Source organism: Chiloscyllium plagiosum, chromosome 32 (genome assembly GCF_004010195.1).
Source record: "Chiloscyllium plagiosum isolate BGI_BamShark_2017 chromosome 32, ASM401019v2, whole genome shotgun sequence".
NCBI classification, from domain to species: domain Eukaryota; kingdom Metazoa; phylum Chordata; class Chondrichthyes; order Orectolobiformes; family Hemiscylliidae; genus Chiloscyllium; species Chiloscyllium plagiosum.
Window position 1 is genome coordinate 17,742,602 of NC_057741.1, and position 23,281 is coordinate 17,765,882.

The window sequence follows — 23,281 nt, forward strand, 5'->3', positions numbered from 1 at the left end:
AGGTGGAAGATGAGGCGTTCTTCCTCCAGGTGTCGGGTGGTGAGGGAGCTCTATCTAGCCAGCCCACCCCAAATCCCATGTTATTTTAGTTTTTGTATGAATGTGCCATGTGGGATTTTATCAAATACCTTACTAAAGTCCACATAAACCACATTCCCTCATCAATTATCTTTGTCACCTCTTCAAAAACTTCAGTCAGGTTGGTGAAATATTTGCTGAAGCCCCAGTTATTTCTTCCCTTGCCTCTTGCAGTAACCTGGAATAGATCCATCTGGCCCTGGGGACTTGTCTACTTTACCGCAACTTAGGATACCCAAAACGTTCTCCTTCAATACATTGACATTCTCTGGAGTATTCACACACATCCCTGACCTCAACAGCAATTCATGTCCTTCTCCTTGAATACCAATACAAAGTACTCATTTAAGATCTCTCCCACTTCCTATGGCTCCACACATAACTTCCCTCCATTGTCCTTGAGTGGGCATACTTTTTCCTTTGCTACCCTCTTTCTTCTAATATATGCATAAAAAGCCTTGGGATTCTCCTTGACTCTGTTTGCTAAAGACAATTCATGACCCTTTTCAGCCTTCCTAATTCCGCACTTAAATTCCTTCTTAATTTTCCCAGTTGCTTGTGCTGCCTTTAGTTTTAGTGGATCTTCCTGACTTTCAGGCATAGGTAAACCAGCAAGTGTACTTTGAGGTTGTGTACAACTGCATGAGACCCAGATGTCAGGAACCAACAGTATCTATGATGGTACTGAGCCTAAAAGACCCCAAAAAGCTCATTGATTAAGGAAGATTTCTCATTCTTTCCTTCATTCCATTTTCTTTAGTATAAAAACCACTTAGCTGCTAAGTGTTTACGGCTTCAGGTGCAAATCAGAAAGTATCATTTATCTTAAAAAACAGACTATTTGTGTCGCACAATCTAAGACATAACTGTTTCCTTCCTGTGTTGGAACAGTTTTAACCAAGGGCTTGCAAGGCACCTGTTTTTGTTAATCACCTCCGGCTACATCGTGGCAGTTTGACATCTCAAATTCAACACCAAGCATTACAGGTACATTTCCACTTTTGGAGAGATAAAGCATCACTGCAGCTGGCAATGATGAGCGGTCTGGGGCCATGCCTTGCCACAGATGAACCCTTGCATTTTCCCAAGTTTAATTGTGAAAAGTTAACTCAGTCAAGATATCTCTAAGACTAATTATGGCTATAATGGGAGATATCAATCCTAACAATAAAACATGTTCACGCAGAGAAAAACATTATTTTTACAGGCTTTTTGGCAGAACAGGCCTTTTAGATACAAATTGTTACAGTCAGAAGTTTATATAACTATCATTTGACTCTCAAGACATCTATCTGTTGTAGCTACCTTAGATTTAGTCGATCACAACATGGTTACTGTTGCTGACTGATTCTGAATATTTTAGTATGTTGATAGGAGGAAATGTTTCATAGGAAAAGAGTGAAATCTAGTGACATATAGGCATAACAGCAGGTTTAATTTCTCAAAATAATAGAAGGGATTTAATGTATGTGAGACGAATGGAAAGCATAAGTGGGGCTAGATAACTTCAACATCAATCTCTTTGTAACTTCATAAATGTTAGCAGATTGTATCTACCTTATCTTACTAAGTCATGAGAACTTCATTGTAATTTAATTTCTTTTCTTCTTGTATTACTTTCTTTTATCACTGTAATAGCCTCTTGTTTTGCAGCACCAGAGGTTGAATTTAAAAAAGATTACTGACATTATTTAGACTGTCCAACCCCAAATAATGATTCAAATACAGGAAGATTTGGAATATATTAGCTTGCTGGTCGCCTTTTGAAAAGTCCAAACTTAATTACAGACATAATAGGGAGCAGATAAGACATGGTATTATATAGCTTCAGTCTTAATTCTTTTTGGGTCAAGCTAAAATTTCTTGCACTGTTGAGGCATAATAATTTTTAAAGAATACTCCTTCTAGAAATCAGATTTTTGAAGTTTTGGTTTTCGTCTGTAGTTTAGGGACATTAACGGGCGACAGTTTATCTGTGCTCACGCCTTCCCAAGAGTGGAACCTGAAGTAGGCTGCACTTCTGCTCTCGTTAAGAATGATTGAGGACTCTGGGTCCGGACTCAATGGAGATTGAGAGGGGATCTCATTGAAGCTTACAGAATACTGAGAAGCCTGAATAGAGTAGTCGAGGAGAAGGAGGAGAGACTAAGACTGACAGCACAGCCTCTGAGTGAAAGGATGACTCTGAAATGGAGATGAGGAGGAACTTCTTCAGCCAGAGGGTGGTTAATCTGTGGAACGTATAGCCACAGAAGGCCATGGAGGCTAAGTCATTGAATATATTTAAAACAGAGGGAGATAGGTTCTTGATTAGTAAGTGGATCAAAGCTTACATGGAGAAGGCAGAAAAATGAGGTTGACAAACACATTTGCCATGATTCAATGGTAGAGCAAAGTCAGTGGGCTAAATGGCCTCATTCTGCTCCTATAGCTTATAGTCTTATGGTTGGGAACCAATTTCCTCATAATTCTATTTAAAATTCAAATTGTTAGTGATGTACACTGGAGGCAATCATGCACTTGGAGCAAGTATTTATTGATGGATCCTGCTGTCAGCTTTGGCTGGGACCTGATAAAGGTCTGGGAGGCGAGGGTTACTCAAAGTCATGAGTCACAAATTTCCCTCGGAAATGAATGCATGCTGTTTGCACAAGGACTTGTTCAAGCAGTGGTGGATAGTTTGTTTTGTGGAGATTTGGCTGGAATGGGTTATTTTGTGGGCTAGTGGCCCACTGTCAAGATTGGGGGCTTTTCCCTGCCAGCAACTTGTATGGTTGTTGGTTAGTTCCCATGTTGGGGCTGTGGGTGAATGGGGAGAAGCCATCAGGTCTCCATAGGCTCACAAGTTGTTTCTGTTCTCTGTAGTACCAGCCAATTGAAGCCTGAAGAAAACTAACCGACTTTTCTTTCTGCAATTGCTGTCAGCTGTGACTTCTAATTGATAAGTCAGCATTATTTTATAAGTTGGAACCAGTCACCCTGTGCCTTCTGCAACCAAGTGAAAGCAAAGAGAAGATTGCCTATTTATATGTGTGTATAAGGACTATTTATTTGTAATAAATTGTCATTCTTGCAAAGTACAAAAACCTGGTCCATGTTTCTTGTTCACCTGGGTCTACAAGTCCAGTAAATTGGAGAATTCTGCATACTTTTTAAAATCTTTAACCTTTGTGATGACTCCAGGATTAGCAGAGCTTGATTTTTAGCAATGCTATCCCAGTGAGGTGAAATAATAGCAAGTTTACTGCACAATGCCACAGATTTCGGTGACACCTTATGGAGACAGCCTCAATGGTCTCTGGCATTGCCTTTCTAACATCTGCAGTTGTTAGTTCCTGTCCAAAGGATGTGGCAACCTGTTTTTATAATGGCTTCGCTAAATGACTACATCCTGACCAGCCTCTCCTGCTGGTGCTGCTATGTTGCAGCCTCTGGTGTTGACTTATGACAACTCTTCCTCTATCACACCTATGGTCCTGCTCTTGACCCCCATCCTCTGTCCTCCTGTGTAACCCTCTTCCACTCCTCCATGTTACGGATCCTATTCCACCCTCCATGGCCTACTCACCCCTGACTCCATGCAAGTTGCCATTCTCCTGCTCACCACCCTTATAGATTCTAACAAAGTAAATTTCTAACCTCAGACATAATTACACAATGCTGACTGTTGTCCACCTTTAAATGAGTGTGAACTTGGTGTTATGAGAGTCACATGTGCTGCTGGTGTAATCTTGAAAGTAGGACATAATTTTAATATTGTTAGTCTTCTTGGCATACAAATGCATTACAAGAGTAAATATGCACTGGATAGTGAGAAACCTGATCTACCATTAACTTAATCTCTGCAACTCAACCCGACATAAGGAAACGAACATTTTGGTTCCCACCTAACTAAATTACTCTGAATGCTACACTTCTCATCAGTACAGGCTGCATTAAGTACTGAACAATGTTACCAATGGGATTTCAGCAGTAAAATGATTATTGACAAAATATTCTTCCTTACAAATGTTTATGGTACCACAGCAAAATTGACAATGGGCTAATTAATTTTGTACAATCACTTAGAGAAATAATTATCTTAACAAAAACACATCTTCCAACATTGCACTAATCCTCTGCCAACTCTTAATGATCAATTCACACCCCACCATGGACTTCAGCAGTTCATAAAGATATTTTGCCATCATTTCTCAACGTTAATTAGCGATGGGCAGCACATGCGAGCTTAGCCATCAGCCCCCAATCCTGTGAATAAATATGTTTTAAAATTTGGGTTACGTTAGGGAAGTATACTATTCACACATCGGGAGGACAATCAAATAATAAAGTGCTATGAAACTTAATAATTCATTGAGAGTAGGAATCTTGAAACATGTTTTAAGATCACCAAAGGAACAATGTGTACCAGATTAAGTATGACTAACGAACCAGAACATTCTAACAGAAGATGAACCTCTGAGGAATAGAAACCATAATGTGATCAAGGGTGTTATTGGGTTTGATAACAAGAAGGGAAATTCTCAAGTTAGGATTACAAGTTTCAGTGAAATAATATTGAAGGGAGGTGCATGAATTAACTGCCAGTAAATGGGATCAAATGAAATGGTTCAACACTTCTTGGAATGTAATACAGACCCTCAAACAGTAATTGAAGGAGATAGAAAAGTTAAATAGGTAGCAATAATAGTATTTAAAACAGAATTTCAACAACCGTAATATTAAATGGGATAAAATCAGATTAAAGCTATAAAGGGTGTGGAATTATTGAAATGCTTTCAGAGCTTTTATTTTGGTTGATCTGTAGCTGGAGGAGAAAGTGAGGTCTGCAGATGCTGGAGATCAGAGCTGAAAATGTGTTGCTGGAAAAGCGCAGCAGGTCAGGCAGCATCCAAGGAACAGGAGAATCGACGTTTCGGGCATAAGCCCTTCTTCATAGCTGGGCTATGATTTGCTCAGAGTGGCATGAAAACAGCTAATTGTAGATAAGACAACACTAGAACAGGAGGAGGTATTCAGACAGGATATAGGGAGGGTTCCACTTAGAAAAAAAGTGCAACTCTCAAATCTAGGTCAATAGGAACATCAAAGAGCATACAGAGTAAGGTATGTCAAAGCCAATGACACTTAGAATTGTAGAAAGCTGAAAGGAACATAAGAAGTTTAGGGCTGAAATTAAAAAAGACAAAATTAGGAAAGGAGGCTGTCTGAAAAGTGAAGACACAGGAGGATGTGTGTGCGGGTGTGAGTGTGGGGGCTGTATGGGTGTGTGTATGTGAGAGAGTGTGTGTATGAGAGAGGGTCTGCGTGAGTGTGTGTATATGAGAGGGTGTACAGCTAGTGGGGTCACCTATTCACTATGAACTCAAGATCCCGGTTGAGTCCATCCCCAGTGATTCTGAACTTGGCTATCAGCCTCTGCTCGGCCACTCCGTGTTGTTGCGTATCCCAAAGTCCGCCTTGGAGGATGGTCACCTGAAGATCCGAAACCGAATGCCCCGACGGCTAAAGTGTTCCCCGACTGGGAGGGAATACCCGTGTCTGGCGATTGTTGTGCGGGTAATATTTTATAACTTCCTATGTTGGAAATAGAACTAGTCTGACTGAAGATTGGAATACAGACAGATTTTAATCCCACACCTTTAATGCATTGTCTGAGCTGAGGTGTCACCTTTTTGGATGGACTGAATAGCCTTGTCCTGCTCCAACGTTCCTATTGCCACTGACAGTCAACTTGTCTTCAGAAACAAGCTACAATGTGAAGGAGGTGTTGCTGCCATTTTTGAAAGGAGTGTCTATGATCCAAAAGTTGTTCCTGACAAGTTCTTTGTATTCACCAATAATTTAAGCAAAGCGGAGGGATGACAGTCACACTATTAATTACTGAGTTAAAACAGCAACTGAAAATCTCCGACCTTCCTTCTTTAGGTAAGTTGGATCATAGGTTATACACATCATTAGTCTGGAACAGCAAATTGACATAATTACTATATCATTTCATCAGTCACCAAAACCACAGTAATTGGCTTTTCATAGCAGCAGAATAATTACAGATGAAAATGGAATTCATTCTTGCTGAATTTAACTAGGTAAAGATTCTAAAATGTCACCACTAAACATCTTAGCAACCAGAATCATGTAAAGAACTCTAGATGTGCCCAGGTCATCAAGTTTTTTCATGACCTGTTCTAACTTGTATTCTGTTGTTTTAGCTGTATGTATAGTTCAAGACCTTATGGGTTTATTAACTGTTGCTCTGGATTACTTGGATATGTTTAGATGTACACAGAAAAGTACCTGGGATCACCCTTGGCTAGTTCAACATAATTCATGGAATATACATAAAGTTTTTTTTCATACTTTAGCACTGTATAGTCGACTGTGTTTAATTTAGTTTGCCAATTGTTTCAATTATGTTTGTACTGTGCCCAATTCATTTTGTCACTTCCGAGAAGCCTGTTCCAAAACAACACTTCTCTTCCCACTCAGTTGGTATCTTCTGATAATTTGACCATTTTCCATTGCACTTCAGAATCCTGCTCATACAGAAAAATGATTTAGTTATTTCAGCATCAAGACCTAAAAATCCCCAATCTGCAAGAGGTCTGTTAATGCATATTTGTTCTCTCCCATCATTCAGGCAGTTACTTATCCATTGCCAAGACATGTCTACAAATTTATTAATAACCTTTTGGATGTAACTTTGTCAAAAGTCTTTTGGGAATCAAGGTGTGTAGCTTTATAATAGATTTGGCTTGTCATTTCTTCAAAGAAGTTGGAGTGATTGCTCAGACAGATTCTTTCTGAATCCATATAGACTGCTGTTAACTAGTTGATTTATAAAAGAGATGATCCTCAAATTACCACTGATAATTGATTCTACATTTTTTACTTAGAATAAAAAATGAGTACCTCTATATCTGCTTGTGTCTATTTTACATTTTTGAGTATGACCAGGCATTTCCTTGCTTCAATAGATTTATACCTGACATGCCCCAGTGTACAGTGACTTATTTACAAAAATATTAAAAGCAGGGTATTCTGGTCAACTCCTTGCATCTCTTTGTCATTCAAATCCAGCACCTTTAGTCACCATGGTGAGTTCACCTGATAGAGTGAAGTCATGAAGAACACATTTGTCGATGATGTTCTGGGACATCATGGGGTTATTAGGTGGATGATGTTTCAAGGTGTCAATAGTAAGTTTAAAAATTCTTCTTTTGTACAATAAGCCTCCTTGCACCTGACCATCTGTGGCAATTGGGAGCGAAGGGAAGAGGTCGCCAACAGCTGACGGTTTGTGGAAAGGTGTTGGGGCCAGGTTAGCTTTCTTCTGTGTTTGCAGAAAAAGGTGAAAAGAAAATTAACTAGGGGTGCATAGAATGACCTCAGTCTCACAACCGAGCTTGTAACCTCCTTCCCTTTTGAAAAGTGATAGCATTGATAATTGCATTAAAATAAAAGCATTGTTCAAGTTTGTGAAAAGCAATCTTGTACTATTCCAGTGAGCACTCCGGGTATTGATTGAATAAAACATCTCTAGTTCATGAAGGGCTCACTATTGTGTACATTGGCCTGTATGCCAACACGGCTGCAGTGAATGACAGCTTAGACCTGTAGCATTGTGGTTTGCTATCTACCAAGCACAAGTATAAGGACCGTATAAGGACTTCATTGCTTGAACCTGAAATTACATTTTATTTCTTATGGCTTGCTTTCTACTCTTCTGAACATTGTCCATTTACAATCACTTCAGTCTGCCTCCAGTTCTACTGTTTTCATACTATCTTGGGCTCATGCTCAGCTGGTTCTTGTATTATTTATAGGAGCCAAGTAGCATGTGTAAATTATCCAATTACCACAAGGATACAAGTGTGATTCCCTAAATCTATTATCCCTGCTTATAATCCTGTTTTGCAATAACTCCCTGAATTCTTTAAGTGTAATTACTGTAAACATATTTGAGCATGTGGTAAAAGTTCCTCTCATTCTCTTCCTATTTCCTGTTTTAACAATCTCTTTAAAGCATCCTAAATAAAACTTTATACATCAGTTGCGAAACTTGAAATATGAGACTATTTGTTTAATTATCCTTATTTGCTCTACACTGTTTTGAAATCATGCTGGATCAGGTTTCTCCCTGCTAGACTTGGTAATTTTTCTCATTCTATTTTATCAATCTTGCCTCATTAATTACTTATCCCACACCTATGCCATATTTCATATCTGATTTTTGCCCCATCTTCCTATGTGTCATTCACCACTCATCTGCCCAAACACTGGCATCCTTTGTCAGTGCCATCTTTAAAAGCCCATTGTGTACACTGCTGTCCCAGAAGTGCCCAGCTTAGACAAATACATGCAGAGATAGTGACAATGGTGGTGTGATTCTCCACCAGGGACATGGAGGACCTGGTGGTTGGAGTGCTCTGGAGGAGTAGTGTCCAATTTCCAGAGAACAATCAAAGGAGGCTGTTAGTGACAAATGAACTGCAGATGCTGAAATAGAAAACATCAAGCCAGGCAGCAACAGGAGGTAGAGAAGTCAATATTTTGGGAATAACCCTTCTTAAGGACTAGATGTGAGGGCAGGGGAGCCTACTAATGGGTGGGGGGAAATGATGCACGTGGGTGAAATGTAGAGAGTCTTAGGATGGTGAGGTTCTGACCTTGCCAGCCTGGTTTGATATTGACACCTGGATCATAGCCATCTTCACAGTGTACAGGAATGGCCAGCAATGCCTAAAGAAAGTCAATGGCATTTTCCACTCCACCAGAAAAGTGCCATATTTTCCTTTCAGCCATCTCACCATCACTCCATCTCTGGGACTGCTCCCACCTCCAACTAAGGCCCATGCTCTGCCACTTTCACTGATGCATACAGCATCTTCACTCACTCACTCTTCCCTCTCCCCTTCCTGCACTACAGCCCCCCCTCCCACCGAAAACACCCACACCATTAACCCTGCATTATCTCTGTTCTGCCTTCTCAGTTACTGAGTATACCTCGCCACTTTTACTGCACATGCACCAGCGCTAAGCCTTGCCACCCACTGTAATCTCACTCATTCCGTCCTTTTCTCTCATTCCAGGAGCACATACCATGGCAGACAGTGCCTGTATGGGTAGAAGGCTGTCTGACAACCATATTCTCCCCTCTATGAGGACAGAATCCTGGCCTTGCAGGATGGTCAGATCACTCCTGAAGGGGAATTCCCAAACATTCACATCCCAGCAAACAAGTAAGTACCACTCTTCCTTCCACTGCAGCTCTCACTTTAACATTGTTGTCACTCTCAATCATTGTATACCATGTCTAATCAGTGGCCACAACTTTTTCTCTGATTGGCCCAGCTCCTGCAAAAGATCCACCTTGGACATATGAGGACAAGATTATAGAGGCCCCAGAGAAAGTAATAAGCAGGCTGTTTCCTGCAGCCCCCCAATCAGCCAAAATACTGACACCTCAAAGGAATGTTAGGCACAGAGAGTTTTGGTAAATAGCACCTCACAGCTTTATAGCTGACCCAGGAAGAAATGCCCCAGACCATTGACACTGGGAGGACTGACAGAGACCACGGACCTGCTCAGACCCAAGCAGGAGAAGACCCTGGGCTGTCAGTAATCAGGGACTTTGTCCGAATGCACAGGGAGAAACAGGAACAGCAGACAGAAATGTGGGAGGAGTGGCTCCCAATGCTCAGAAGCTACAGCAGTGCTGTGATATATACAACCATCTGGTTGTCTCCAGGGACAGGGTCTGCTGGAGAGGCACAGAAACCTCTACTCTATCACTCCAGCTATGGTCCTCAGGACTGAAAACATAGTGATAAAGGAATGGGTAGCTTTGACTCCAGTCCAGTCGTTCCTTCCTCACAAGAAAAAGGGATAGTACCAGAACACACCCAACCAGAGGTGGAACTGCACAAAGGTCCCGCAGAGATCTCCTCTTGGAAGAAGAGGAGCAAAGCCTCCAACCTCCATCCTGACTGACCTCTCTGACCTTTGAAAATTGAAGCCAAGGTGGATTAAACTGATTTTGGCATGTCTGGTCCAAGATTCTCCCAGAGTCACCTTACCAATCTTCCAGGGCCAGCAGGTTCTCTTCAACCCAACTGTTGGACTAGGGAGTATGCAAAGACAGTGTGAGAGGGCATGCAAAAATAAAATGGGTTGTGGGCACCTTGGGCGACATGAGTCAAAATAACATCACTCTCAGTTTGTGCATAAATATTTCTGTATTTAACTTTGATGTGGTTGTGAGTTTCTCTTCGTAGGTGCTAAAAGTATCTTCACATCACCTATTCATTAGAGGATTAGATTAGATTAGATTAGATTAGATTACTTACAGTGTGGAAACAGGCCCTTCGGCCCAACAAGTCCACACCGCCCCGCCGAAGCGCAACCCACCCATACCCCTATATGTACCCCTTACCTAACACTATGGGCAATTTAGCATGGCCAATTCACCTGACCTGCACATCTTTGGACTGTGGGAGGAAACCGGAGCACCCGGAGGAAACCCACGCAGACACGGGGAGAACGTGCAAACTCCACACAGTCAGATGCCTGAGGCGGAATTGAACCCGGGTCTCTGGCGCTGTGAGGCAGCAGTGCTAACCACTGTGCAGAAAAAGAACAGTGGGCTAATTAATTTTGTACAATCACTTAGATAAATCTATAAAATGCCTATTGCACCATCTGGGAGCGGGCGAACAACATATACACATGGCATTGGGTCTTGGAGACACCTTTGTCCTTCCTTGTCCCTTGTTCCTAATGTTTGGTTCTTGCTGTGTGCAAAAGTGTATTTGTTGAAAAGTTGTTCACTAGCGGCTGTGCTAGGGAGGTGCAGCGAAGATAGAACATTAATGCTATAGGATAGCCAGGCCGTAATCAGCCTGCTTACCTGGGTCCTGTGCAGGGTATGGGCCTGTGGCCAATGTTTTTTCCCTTGTTAGAACATTCACCAACTTGTCATTATTTTTTATTTTATTCTTTTATCGATTTTGTTTTGGAGCAATGAACAGAAAATGGCTTTTAGAAAATGAGCAGTAGTTTGCATTTGTTAAAAGAAAAAGACCAAACAAGCTGTTGTTTGTTTGTGAAGCTAGGCCTGGAAGTTAAGTGCAGGTTGGTTCTTGACTCAAAGGGAATAAGAGAATAATGTTTAAACGGAGAACGGATGTTGGCCATTATCAAGGTCATTACCTGGGCATTGGACCCAACCAGTCTGGAAAAGATTGTACGCTCCAGCAAATGTTGAATGGTAACTGGGATCTTATGGGGAAATATTCTGTCTGACAGGGAGGGAACAGTGTTTGAATGGGGTTTTGGACATTTTTTTGTGAAAAGGAGTTTGATGCTACATCATGATGATTTGAATGTTCCCTGCCTTGCCTTCCCATTATCATTTCTTGGAAGTTCAGAGAATAGAAGCTAAGTTACAGTATTGTTATGAAGTTGAAGGTGTGTACTGTACCTTAAAGAGAGAGTGAAAGCTGGCAAGCACCTATCATGTGGCTGACTAGCCACATGACAGGTGTACTGGAGAATTGAAAGATGTAACCTTAAGATATATCCTTTGGCTGAAACCAAGATATCTTAATTGTTTTCACAGCAGTTAGAATTTAAATTATGCCCAAAGACACTAAAACCCAATTGAATTTGAATTTTACTGTTTTGACAACATTGAGCCAATGAGACAATCTGATGTTAGGTGTATAAAAAGCAGGCACTTTGGACAGTTGCCATTGTCAGACAGACTGCCCAAAAATACCCTCTATCAAAAGTACCTTTTTCATATAAAAGATCTGTGCAGCAGAAGATTGAAGACAACCCAGGAAGATCTACAAACAAAGGAAGATCGACACTGGGATGATAACCACTCTCTGGTTTTGAAAACTGACTTGCTGGAAATTTAATAGGGGCTTTATTGGATTGATATATTGTTATAAAGTGGGAGATAGATAACAACCCTTTAAGAGAAAGGAGGCTTAGAGTTATAAATAGCTGTTGTTTAATGTTCACTTTAGAGTTAAAGAATAAAATTGATATTTTTTGTTAAATTGTGGAATTTGGTAGTTCTGTCACTCATACCTAAACAGATTAGAAGGCGAGATGAGCTTTTCATTGTGTTTGGTTTAATTAGCAGATGGGTCCACCGCCATATCACAACAGTATCACTGACTTCCTCTGAGCAAAAAGGTGACCCTGATTGACATCTTCAGAAAGTCAACCAAAAAACAACTTATTTATTCCTTTACTGTGTTTATTTTCTGTCTTCTATGTGAATGAGGTTCCAAACAAAATTTATCAGGTTTAGATCACAACTAGATAACTTTGTTGTTCAATGTTGCTCTGCTAAAATTACTGTATTGTTAACAAATTGCTACGACTTTTGTTTAAGCCCCAGACCCAGTGTCCAAATTTGTTTATTTGCAGAGTCTAGGATTGGTTATTCAAAAAGTCTGGCTAGGAAATAGTAGGTCATTTCTGAGGGTTTTGGATACTTTAATTTTACTGTATTGCGACTACAGATGTAGAAAGGCTGAATTAGTTTGGCTGGCTGACTCCATATTGTAACATAACTGGAGACTGGTCCAGGATCTTGAAACGCCGACAGTAGGTCTGGAATTGGATTTTTGATACTTAGAATGGGTAATCAGCATCCAATTTATGCTCAGACCTAAGATGAAACTGGAAATTAAAGAAGATTTTTTGAAAGTAACAGAAGGTTCTTTCATACAGTTGGGTGTGCAACTAAAGTTAAACGAGTAGAGTTATCCAGCAAACTGCTAATAAAGTTGCCAGAGAAAACTAAGAAAGCAGATTTTATAGATTTAATAATGAAACAGGCTTCATTGAAACAGAGTGGCCTGGTGGTACAGGCAGAACATCAAATGAATCAGTGAACCTTAATTTGCAGTTTTGGAAATGGAAATATTGGAGAGAGAATTCCAAAAACATTCAGAACTTAAAAACTAGAATTCCACAGGGCAGAAAAAGAAAAAGAAGGGAGGAAAAATAGAGAGAGAGAGAAGGAAAGATGAAGAGAAAGATCAGGAATTTAAAATGAAAATGTTGCAGCTTAGGAAAGTTAAACCAAAGGTGTGGGAAGAGGAAATTTCTAGTCATAAATCACAGTTCAGTTCAGAGATGTATAAGATTGTGCAGCCTTTGCCAATATTTGAAGAGAAGGACATGGAAGCACTTTGCATGTTGTTTGAGAAAATAGCAATACAAGTCAGGAGGCCAAAAGCAGATTGGACCTTGCCCATACAAAGTAAATTAATTAGTGAAGTGCAAGAGATTTATGAATCCCCATCAGAGGAGTGTTCTTGAAATTATTAGGTGAAAAGGTTATTCTAAGCACTTATGAATTGGTCCCAGAAATATAGAGGCAGAGGTTTTGTAACTTACAGAAACAGCCTGGACAAACGTACACTAAGATTGAGAGAGTTAAATAAAATAATGTTGATGGGTGGATGACAGCATTAAAGATTAAGAATAACTACAATGCTCTCAGAGAAATTATTATTTTAGAAGCATTTAAAATTTCCTTACCCTCTATAATCAGAACACAAGTGGAAGGGTAATATATAGCAATGGCAAGACAAGCAGCTAAAACGGCAAATGCTTATGAACTGATCCATGAACCTTTTTTACTGTAATTCCCAGAAACGTGAGTACTAAAGAAAGAGGGAGAATAAAAGGAAGGCAGTTGGCCAGGGATAGTAGGAAATTTCCCAAAGACTCCTCCTAAGTTTAAGGAGGAAATGGTTGAGGGTGAAAGTGAGGTTCAGAAGTTTAAATGTTTCTATTGTAATAAGTTGGGTCATGAGCATTTGGAATGTTGGAAGTTGAAAGGTAAGCCCATGGGACTGCCAAGAATTAGTAAAAATGAGTTGGAGAAGGGAACACAAAAAGTTAACAGCATAGAGCAGGCCGAAGGTCTAATTATAACAAAAGGGTTGGAGGTGAATTCTGTCATTTGTAAAGTAGGACGTGAGGTCGATGAGAGGTATGCAGGATTCTTGTCAAAAGGAAAAGTGATTATTTTTCCTTCAGGTGAGGTAGCTAAACCTATAACTATAATAAGAGATACAGTGGAACAGAATCACTTTAACTGGAGAAAGCTTTGATTTTCCCTCCAGAGAATTCAATGGGAGCTGAGCTATTAATAAATGAGGTTTGTGCAGAATATATTCCTGTTCCATTATATAATGTACAACTGGGACGTGATTTGTTATCAGGAGCAGTAATTGTCAGTGTTGTAAAAAACATTACTGCTTGAGGAAGTAGACTTACTTCTGGGTAACAATTTGGCAAGAATAAAAGTAGTGGCAAAAACAAAAAATTGCTGGAAAACTTAGCAGGTCTGGCAGCATCTGTGGAGAGAAATCAAAGTTAATGTTTTGGATCCAGTCACCTTTCCTCAGAGGAAGGGTCCTTCTGAGGAAGGGTTACTGGATCCAAAATGTTAACTGATTTCTCTCCACAAATGTTCCCAGACCTGCTGAGCTTTTCCAGCAATTTCTGTTTTTGTTTCTGATTTCCAGTATCTGCAGTTCTTTCGGTTTTTATCTAAAAGTAATAGCTTGGTCCATTACTACAGAATGCCAAAGGAGGTTCAAGAAACAACAATTACAGGAACAGACTCCTGGTAGTTTTTCTTCATGTGTAGTAACCAGGGAGATGACTAAACAAAATTTTTAAATAAGGATTGATATGACGTCACAAGCAAGTGAAAGAATAGCTGAAGCTTTCATAAAAGGTGAAGATAATCCAGGTATTTGGTATGATATCCATCAATGAAGCACAAAAGGCAGATCCTGAATTAAATAAACTAGCACAGTCAGCTCATACTGAAGTACAAGCTGAAGCAATTCCAGAGTGTTATTATCTTAAGAGTGGAGAGCTGATGTAGAAGTGGAGGCCTTCTCATAGACCTGCAGATGATGTACAGTATCAAGTATTGAATGTAGTTGGGGCGGACATGAGAAATAAGAATGAGAGTCAAAGAGAAATTGACAATTCTCAAAGTGAACTTCCTACTATTAGGTTTACAAAGTCAGTGATATTAGAGAACTATACATGGTATTTTTGCATCTGGAGAAAGATCAATGAAGAGATGTATGAGATTGCTCAGAAAATGTAAAGACATTTTTAAGTATACAATTGGATATACCACATTAACTGAACAGGATGCAAATATCGGTGATTCAGACCCAATATAACAAAACTCATATTGATTAAAACCAGAAAAACAGGACAGAATAATAGAAAATTCAGTACATGTTGGGAAATAAATTGATCGAACCAAGCCAGAGTAATCTGAATTCTCCTGTAGTATTGGTTCTGAAATCAGACATTTCAGTTAAACTACATGTAGACAATTAGAAAGTAACTGTCGTCACAAAGACAGTCAAATCCAATTTGCATTGAAAGGGTTGGTAGTTGAAGGCGTGACCTATAAAATGGCCCATGTCTGCCCACACTAAATGGCCGATAATAAGAATAGCCCAGCATAACATTAAAACACAAGATGGCTGAAAGAAGATATATGAGACTAACAGTCTGCTCCACCCTTAAGGAAAGAAAGTAATGATACTTTGGTAGAGGAGATTTACCAGGATGTTGCCTGGTATAGAGGGATGGTCTTATGAGGAAAGGCTGAAGGACCTGAGGCTGTTTTTCTTCAAAGAGAAGAAGGTTAAGAGGTGACTTAATAGAGACAAACAAGATGATCAGAGGATTAGACAGGGTCAACAGTGAAAGCCTTTTTCCTCAGATGGTGATGGCTAGCATGAGGGAACATAACTTTAAATTGAGGGGTGATAGATATAGGACAGATGTCAGAGGTAAGTTCTTTACTCACAGCTTAGTAAGGGCATGGAATGCCCTGCCTGCAACAGTAGTAGACTTTAAGGGCATTTAAATGGTCATTGGATAAATATATGGATATAAGGTGGGTGAGAGTGATTTTTTGAAAATATTTTTAAAAAAATATTGATACAGCCCCTCTGCATGGAGGCAGGCCTTCCACTGAGCTAACATCCTCTACTCTCGTTCTAAGGTCACCCAGCTTGACCCCACCATTCCAGAATAAAAAAACAGAATTTCCAGGCCCTTTTCGCCCTTTCTGTGTTTGTGAAAACAGGAAATGTCCTCACCCTGCGTCTGTGATCCTGGAACTAAAATCCAGGACGCTGTGTAGGCTTTAGGCAAGGGAAGTATCGTGGCCCAATGGTTAGCACTGCTGCTTCACAGTGCCAGAGACCTTGGTTCAATTCCAACCTCAGGCCTATGTGGAGTTTGCACATTCTTCCCATGTCTGCATGAGTTTCCTCCGGGTACTCCGGTTTCCTCCCACAGTCCACAGTCCAAAATTGTGCAAGTTAGGTGGATTGGCCATGCTAAATTGCCCATAGTATCCATGGATGTTCAGGCTAGGTGGATTGCAGGGTTACAGAGATAAGATGGCAGGGGTGGGTCTGGGTGGAATGCTCCTTGGAGGGTCAGTGTGGACACAACAAATTTAAAAAGTGTGGTGCTGGAAAGGCACAGCAGGGCAGGCAGCATCTGAGGAGGAGAGTTGACGTTTTAGGCATTAGCCCTTCATCGGGAATGTGGGTTGGTGGGCCCAAGGGGGCTAAGAGATAAATAGGAGGGGTGGAGCTGGGGGAGAAGGTAGCTAGGAAGGCAAATGGTAGATGCATGTGGGGGTTGATGGTGATAGGTGGGAAGGAAGATGGACAGATGGGAGCAATTCCACTCCAGAACATTCCAGATGGCCTCCTATTTCAAGGACCACAATTCCACCCTCCCCCACCAGCCATGTGGTCAATAATGCCCTCCAGTCCATCTCCTCCACTTCCCACACTTCCGCCCTCGAATCCCACCCTCCAACTTGTTCTGAAAGGGCGGCACGGTGGCACAGCGGTTAGCACTGCTGTCTCACAGCGCCTGAGACCCGGGTTCAATTCCCGACTCAGGCGACTGACTGTGTGGAGTTTGCACGTTCTCCCTGTGTCTGCGTGGGTTTCCTCCGGGTGCTCCGGTTTCCTCCCACAGTCCAAAGATGTGCAGGTCAGGTGATTGGCCATGCAAAATTGCCCGTAGTGTTAGGTAAGGGGTAAATGTAGGGGTATGGGTGGGTTGCGCTTCGGCGGGTCGGTGTGGACTTGTTGGGCCGAAGGGCCTGTTTCCACACTGTAATGTAATCTAATCTAATCTAATCTAAAGTGTAACAAGAAAAGAACCCCTGGTCCACACCTTCCACCCCACCAATTTCCGGATAAAACGCATCATCCTCCACCATTTCTGCCACTGACAGTCAGACCCCACCACCAGAAATATATTTCTCTCCCCACCCCTATGAGCACTCCGTCGAGACCATTCCGTCTGTGATGCCCTCATTAGGTGCATGTACCCCACCAACCCACTCTCCATGCCCGCACCTTCCCTTGATGCCAAAAGAGGTGTAAAACCTGTGCCTACACCTCGCCCCTCAGCTTCCAAGACCCCAAAGGATCATCCACATCCAGCAAAGATTTTACTGCACATCCAAATACGTCATCTACTGTGTCCAATACTCTTGACATGGTCTCCTCTACACTGGGGAGACAGGACGCCAACTTGCAGAATCTTTGAGAAAACAACTCTGGGACACATGCACCAAACAACCCCACTGCCCTGTTGTCGACCACTTCAACTCCCCCTCCCACTCTGCTAAGACTATGCAAGTCCTGGGCCTCTTCCACCACCAAATCCTAGCCACCCGACGCCTGGAGGAAAAACGCCTCATCTTCCATCTTGGGATCCTCCAACCACATGGCATCAATGTCAACTTCACTGGTTTCCTCATTTCCCCTCCCCTAACTTATCCCAGATACATCCCTTCAAATCGGCACCACCCTCTCAAATATCTCCCACCTGTCCATCTTCCTTCCCACCCTCTGATCCGACCAATTACCATCACCTCCCCACCTGCATCTACCTATCGCATTCCTTGTTACCTTCTCCACTGCCCCACTCCCGTCCTATTTATCTCTCGGCCTCTTTGGGCCCCACTCCCACATTGCCGATGAAGGGCTTATGCCTAAAATGTCAACTCTCCTGCTCCTTGGATACTGTCTGACCTGCTGTGCTTTTCCAGTACCATGCTTTTTGACTCTGATCTCCAGCATCTACAGTCGCCACTTTCTCTCAATGGGCCAAATGGCCTACTTCCACACTGTAGGGATCCAATGATTCTGAAAGATGCAAACTTCAGCCATCAACTTTATAAGGGATGGTGGGATACTCTGATCCTGGGCATCCCAAAAATATTTGCACACATTAGACTCAGTAATAAGGACATCCATTTTACAATTATGCCTCTATCAGAAGTGTGCAGGTACTAGGGTAACCTTGTTAACTGAGGCACTGAGCAACATGAAAAGACAATGCTCCAGAAAGCTATTGTATGTAATATATTAGGCATGAGGTCAACTGCACAATAAAACCTGAAGATAGTTTCAGTTTTAGGGAAAGGATACTTTAACAGTAAGAAATAATTTTTCTCACCTTGTAAATGTTGATAGTTTTACCCTCAGAAAGTTCAATGGAAAGCACAAGGACACACCCATTACCTGTGTCCTAGCTAAGCCAAAGCTGATGTTGAATATGAATATGATGAGAGAACCATGCCCTCAGTGGCATGCTATCATGGTCAACCAAAGCATTCTCTATGGTGATGAATCCAGACGCATTCTTTACCATCATGGTATCTCAATTAGTTCTCTTTAATTTCCAATGATGAAACTAAAAGGTCCAATGTTTGATAAATAGTTTTCCATTAATGGTGTGGTTGTCAACAGAGGAGAACAAGCACATAACCATAAAGTGAGATGTTACACAGTTGAAAAGGTCATAAATCGCACACAATGTGCCGTTACTGCATTTGTGTTGACGACATCTTGCATTTTCTTGTATTTTCTAACTGCTGATTACAAATAAAATGACAAATACTGCTGGCTATATTATTTAACAGAAAGGTAATGGTGACATTGCTCTGCTCACTATTTCAGTGACTGAGGCCCTCCTGGAGTGATAATGTGAGTGTATTTGTATTGTGTGAGTTTTACAAAAGTGTGAGCAAGCATCGTAAGGCATTAGCTTGGTTTTGGTTTTAAAGGAAGTAGGAAGTGATTTTTATTTGGAGAATGAAAAACATATAGATTGGTAAATTTGTGTTACTTGGAACTAGGAATTTACTTTAGAACCATTAACTTACTTCACTGCAAGGGTTTTGGATTGAAAATTCCTGACTAAATCCCAGTACTGAAGCTGGTTGAACTTGAATTCAGTCAATAAATCCAGTCTCATTGATGGTGACCATGTCAACTACCATTGATTGCTGAAAACCCATCTGATTCACTAATGTCTTTTAAGGAAGTAAATCTACTCCAGGCCAACAGCAATAGCATTGTCTACTAACTGGTCTTTAAGGAGGTTTAGCAACCCTTCAATTTAATGGTAATTAGGACTGGTCAACGAAAAATGTTGGCTACGCCAACGATATTCACATCCATTGAAAGAATAGGGAAACAGAACCGACCTATATTCTGCCATTAACACCTCCTAGTAATACCTGCATCAAAAGTTTAACTCTCTTTCTCTGACACCGGATGCTGCCAGACCTGCTCAGTTTCTCCAGCACTTTCTATTTTTATAACATTAGTCAGCTTATCATGGCAGCAATCTGAAATAGATAACTGAAATGGATAACGTTCATCCCCTCCCCACTGTTCCTCAACTAACATAATGATAGAAGCCAACATTAACATGAGAAATCAATATGCATAGATTCCTGTCGGAAATTTCAGGCTATCCAAACCAATAGATGTTTCATGGGCATTTGTTTCTGATTCTGAATTTTATAAGGAAAACAGAAATACAGAATTGCACAGGGAGATTGGCTGTCTAAAACTTGCATTGGTGTCAACAGGTCCGAACACCAATGGGAGCAAGGGTTAAAAAAAGGTCATGACAACCACATTTTGAGCTGATAAATCATTCTGCTTTGATTTTACTTCTAAATGTATTGCTGTGAAGTGTACTACTACAATAGTATCACAGACACAGTGAACTCATTGACTGTGCTAAATAGCCTGTTAAGTGTCAAGTGTACTGGTGCTAGATTTAATATTACTTAGTGTACTGTTGCAGAGTATGTTACTGCCTGATGTTACTCTCTCACTCTTCAATCACCAATCGATTGTTAAAGAATCTGCTGCTACCACACAATCTAACAGTAACTCCATTGTTCTCAAGACTCTGCTGCTACCTACACTATTACTAACATGCTTTCATCATTAATATTATAATTGAGTATTCTGCTCCTGGTTATTTTCATAAGATCATGGGATGTAGACATCATTTGCAAAGCCAGCAGTTATTGCCCTATATTAGCTGGTGGTGAACTGCTCCAGTCAATGTGATGAAGGTAGCCCCATAGCACTTTTGGGTAAGCAGTTCCAAGGTAATTGCCAAATAATAATGAAGGAATATTTCTAAGTTGGATTGGTATGATTCCTCTCCAGCTTTGATGCCAAATATGAAGCAAAGAATATCATGCAACAGTATGAACTCTTGGCTACGTAATGTTTTGATCATATTGTTTTAACTCGATGGAGTCTTTCATAACTACATGCATCTTTTCTGAACTTGCTTTGGCAAATATTCTTCCATAAGACTATCTCACTGGGCTAGGTGGCCTGATCAGTTCTTCCAAATTTGTCTCGTGGCTACTGATGGTTTTATTACATTAGCTTGTCTTTATTGGTCAGTGCATTGAGTAATGGAGTTGGAAGATCATGTTGAAATTGTACAGGACATCGTTTGGGCCACTTTTGAAACACTGCATTCAATTCTGGTCTCCCTGCTATAGCAAAGATGTTGTGAAATTTGAAATGGTTCAGAAAATATTTACAAGGATGTTGCTAGGGTTGCAGCATTTCAGCCATTGGGAGAGGCTCGGTCTCTGTCTCTCTCTGTGTCTATCCACGATCACTGTCCTGCAAAGGTTTCTGGTATCAAATCCTATCTATACAATAATTGCAAACTCACACTAAATTACTAACCTACCTTTGTTTACAGTGCCCAATTGCTTCTTAGCTCTCATCCTTATATTGTCCATGCATAAAAGTTAATTTCTAGCTTAGTTGAAACTTTCATTGAACATGATACCTATCCACCGCCTGCATTGAATGAATACAAAGTGGCAGGGGAACATCAGATCTTCCTGATAAGTTCACATAAATAGGTTTAGGGTGGCCACTGAGGAAAAAACGGTGGCAGGATGGAATGGATTAAGGGAGACCACAATTTATTTATTTTTAAATCTCCTTCCATGGGATATGGGTTTTCTGCCTATCCCTAACTGTGCTGGTACAATGTGATTTGCTAGGCCATTTCAGAGGGCAGTTACAAGTCAACCACTTTTCATAGAATCACAGAATCCCTATAGTGTGGAAGCTGGTGATTTGGTCCATCACATTCACGACAACCCTCCGAAGAGCATCTCACCCAGACCCATCACCCTACTCTATCCTGTAACCCTGCATTCTCCATGGCTAATCCACCTAGCCTGCAAATTCCTGGACACTAATGGCAATTTAGCACAGCCAATCCACCTAAACTGCACATCTTTGGACACTGGGAGGAAACCCGAGCACCCAGAGAAAATGCAAGCAGACAAAGAGAGAATGTGCAAACTCAACACAGACAGCTGCCCAAGGGTGGAACTGAATCCGGATCCCTGGCCTGTGAGGTCCTGAGTCTCGTGTCAGCCAGACCACGTAAGGAAGCTAGGTTTCCTTTCCTAAAGGACATTAAAGAACTAAGTGGGCTTTTACAACATAGTCACAAGTGGATTAGCATTTAATTCCAGACTTTATTGAATTCTAATTTCATCATCTGCCATGGTGGGTTTCAAACATTTACACCACACAAGTACCAGATAATGACCATCTCCAGTAAGAGACAATTCTAACCACTGCCCCTTGACATTCAGTTATGTTACCATCACTGAATCCCCCACTATCAATATCCTGGGGATTACCAAAAACCTGAAACTCAGTTGGACTTGCCATATAAATAAAGTGGTTGCAAGAGCAGCTCCAACAGCATTCAAGAAACTGACACCATCCAGGACAAAGCAGCCCACTCGACTGGCACTACATTCATTTCCTCCATCGCCAATGCTCAATAGAAGCAGTATGTACTTTCTACAAGATGCAGTGCAGAAATTTGCCAAATATCCTTCGACTGCTCATTTCAAACACAAGACCACTTTCATCTAGAAAGACAAGGACTGCAGATACATGGGAACACCAGCACCTGCAAGATCCTCTCAAAGCCACTCACCATCCTGACTTGAAGTATTTTGCCATTCCTTCACTGTTGTTGGGTCAAAATCCTGGAATTCCCTCCCTAAGGACATTATAGGTCTATCTACGACACATGGGCTGCAGATAAAGAAGGCAGCTCATCACTACTTTCTCAAGGGCAACTAGGGATAAGCAATAAATGCTGGCCCAGTCAGCAGCACTCACACCCCACAAGTGAATAAAAGCAAAAGTTTCTGGAACATTAGTCTGGAACTTCTGGATTATTAGTCCAGTGATATTACCATTATGTCACCGCCTCACCTATGGGAGCTCCTGTATCCTGTACTCTCACCTCTCTGGCCTCACAATGGAAATACTCTGACTGCCTGGAAAAGCCTCTTTTTTCTTAATTCTTATCAGCAGTATTCTGCTTCAGCCTGATTGGCTGCTCCAGTCAGCTCCCAGTTAAAATGCCTATAGAGCCATTCCAACATATAAATATCCTGATTTTCAGTAATTAACTGGTCCTTAGGTGTCGTGCAGTCCAATTTATTACTTACAGATTGATAAAAAGGAGTGTGTAGAATTTACTGACAATTGCTGAAACTTGGGTCTGTACAGGGGCTAACAGAAGGATGAAAATAGTGAAATAGTGCTAAGGCATTAAGCAGCAACTTGACAAAAGAATATAAGAACTAACAGCAGAAATAGGGAATTCAGCCGCTTGAGCCTGTTGCGGCATTAATACTTATCATGGCTGATCTTATCTTGGCTTCGACTCCAGTTTCCTGCCTGCTTCACGTAGCCCCTTAACTCACTGCAAATTT

General features: G+C 41.1%; 1 protein-coding gene across 3 annotated transcripts in view; it reads right to left on the reverse strand.

The window, feature by feature from the left end:
* The window catches only part of LOC122539369 (alpha-1,3-mannosyl-glycoprotein 4-beta-N-acetylglucosaminyltransferase B-like), a 247,271-nt gene that overhangs the window by 138,490 nt on the left and 85,500 nt on the right, over positions 1-23,281 (reverse strand). The gene's annotated exons all lie outside the window — the stretch shown is intronic.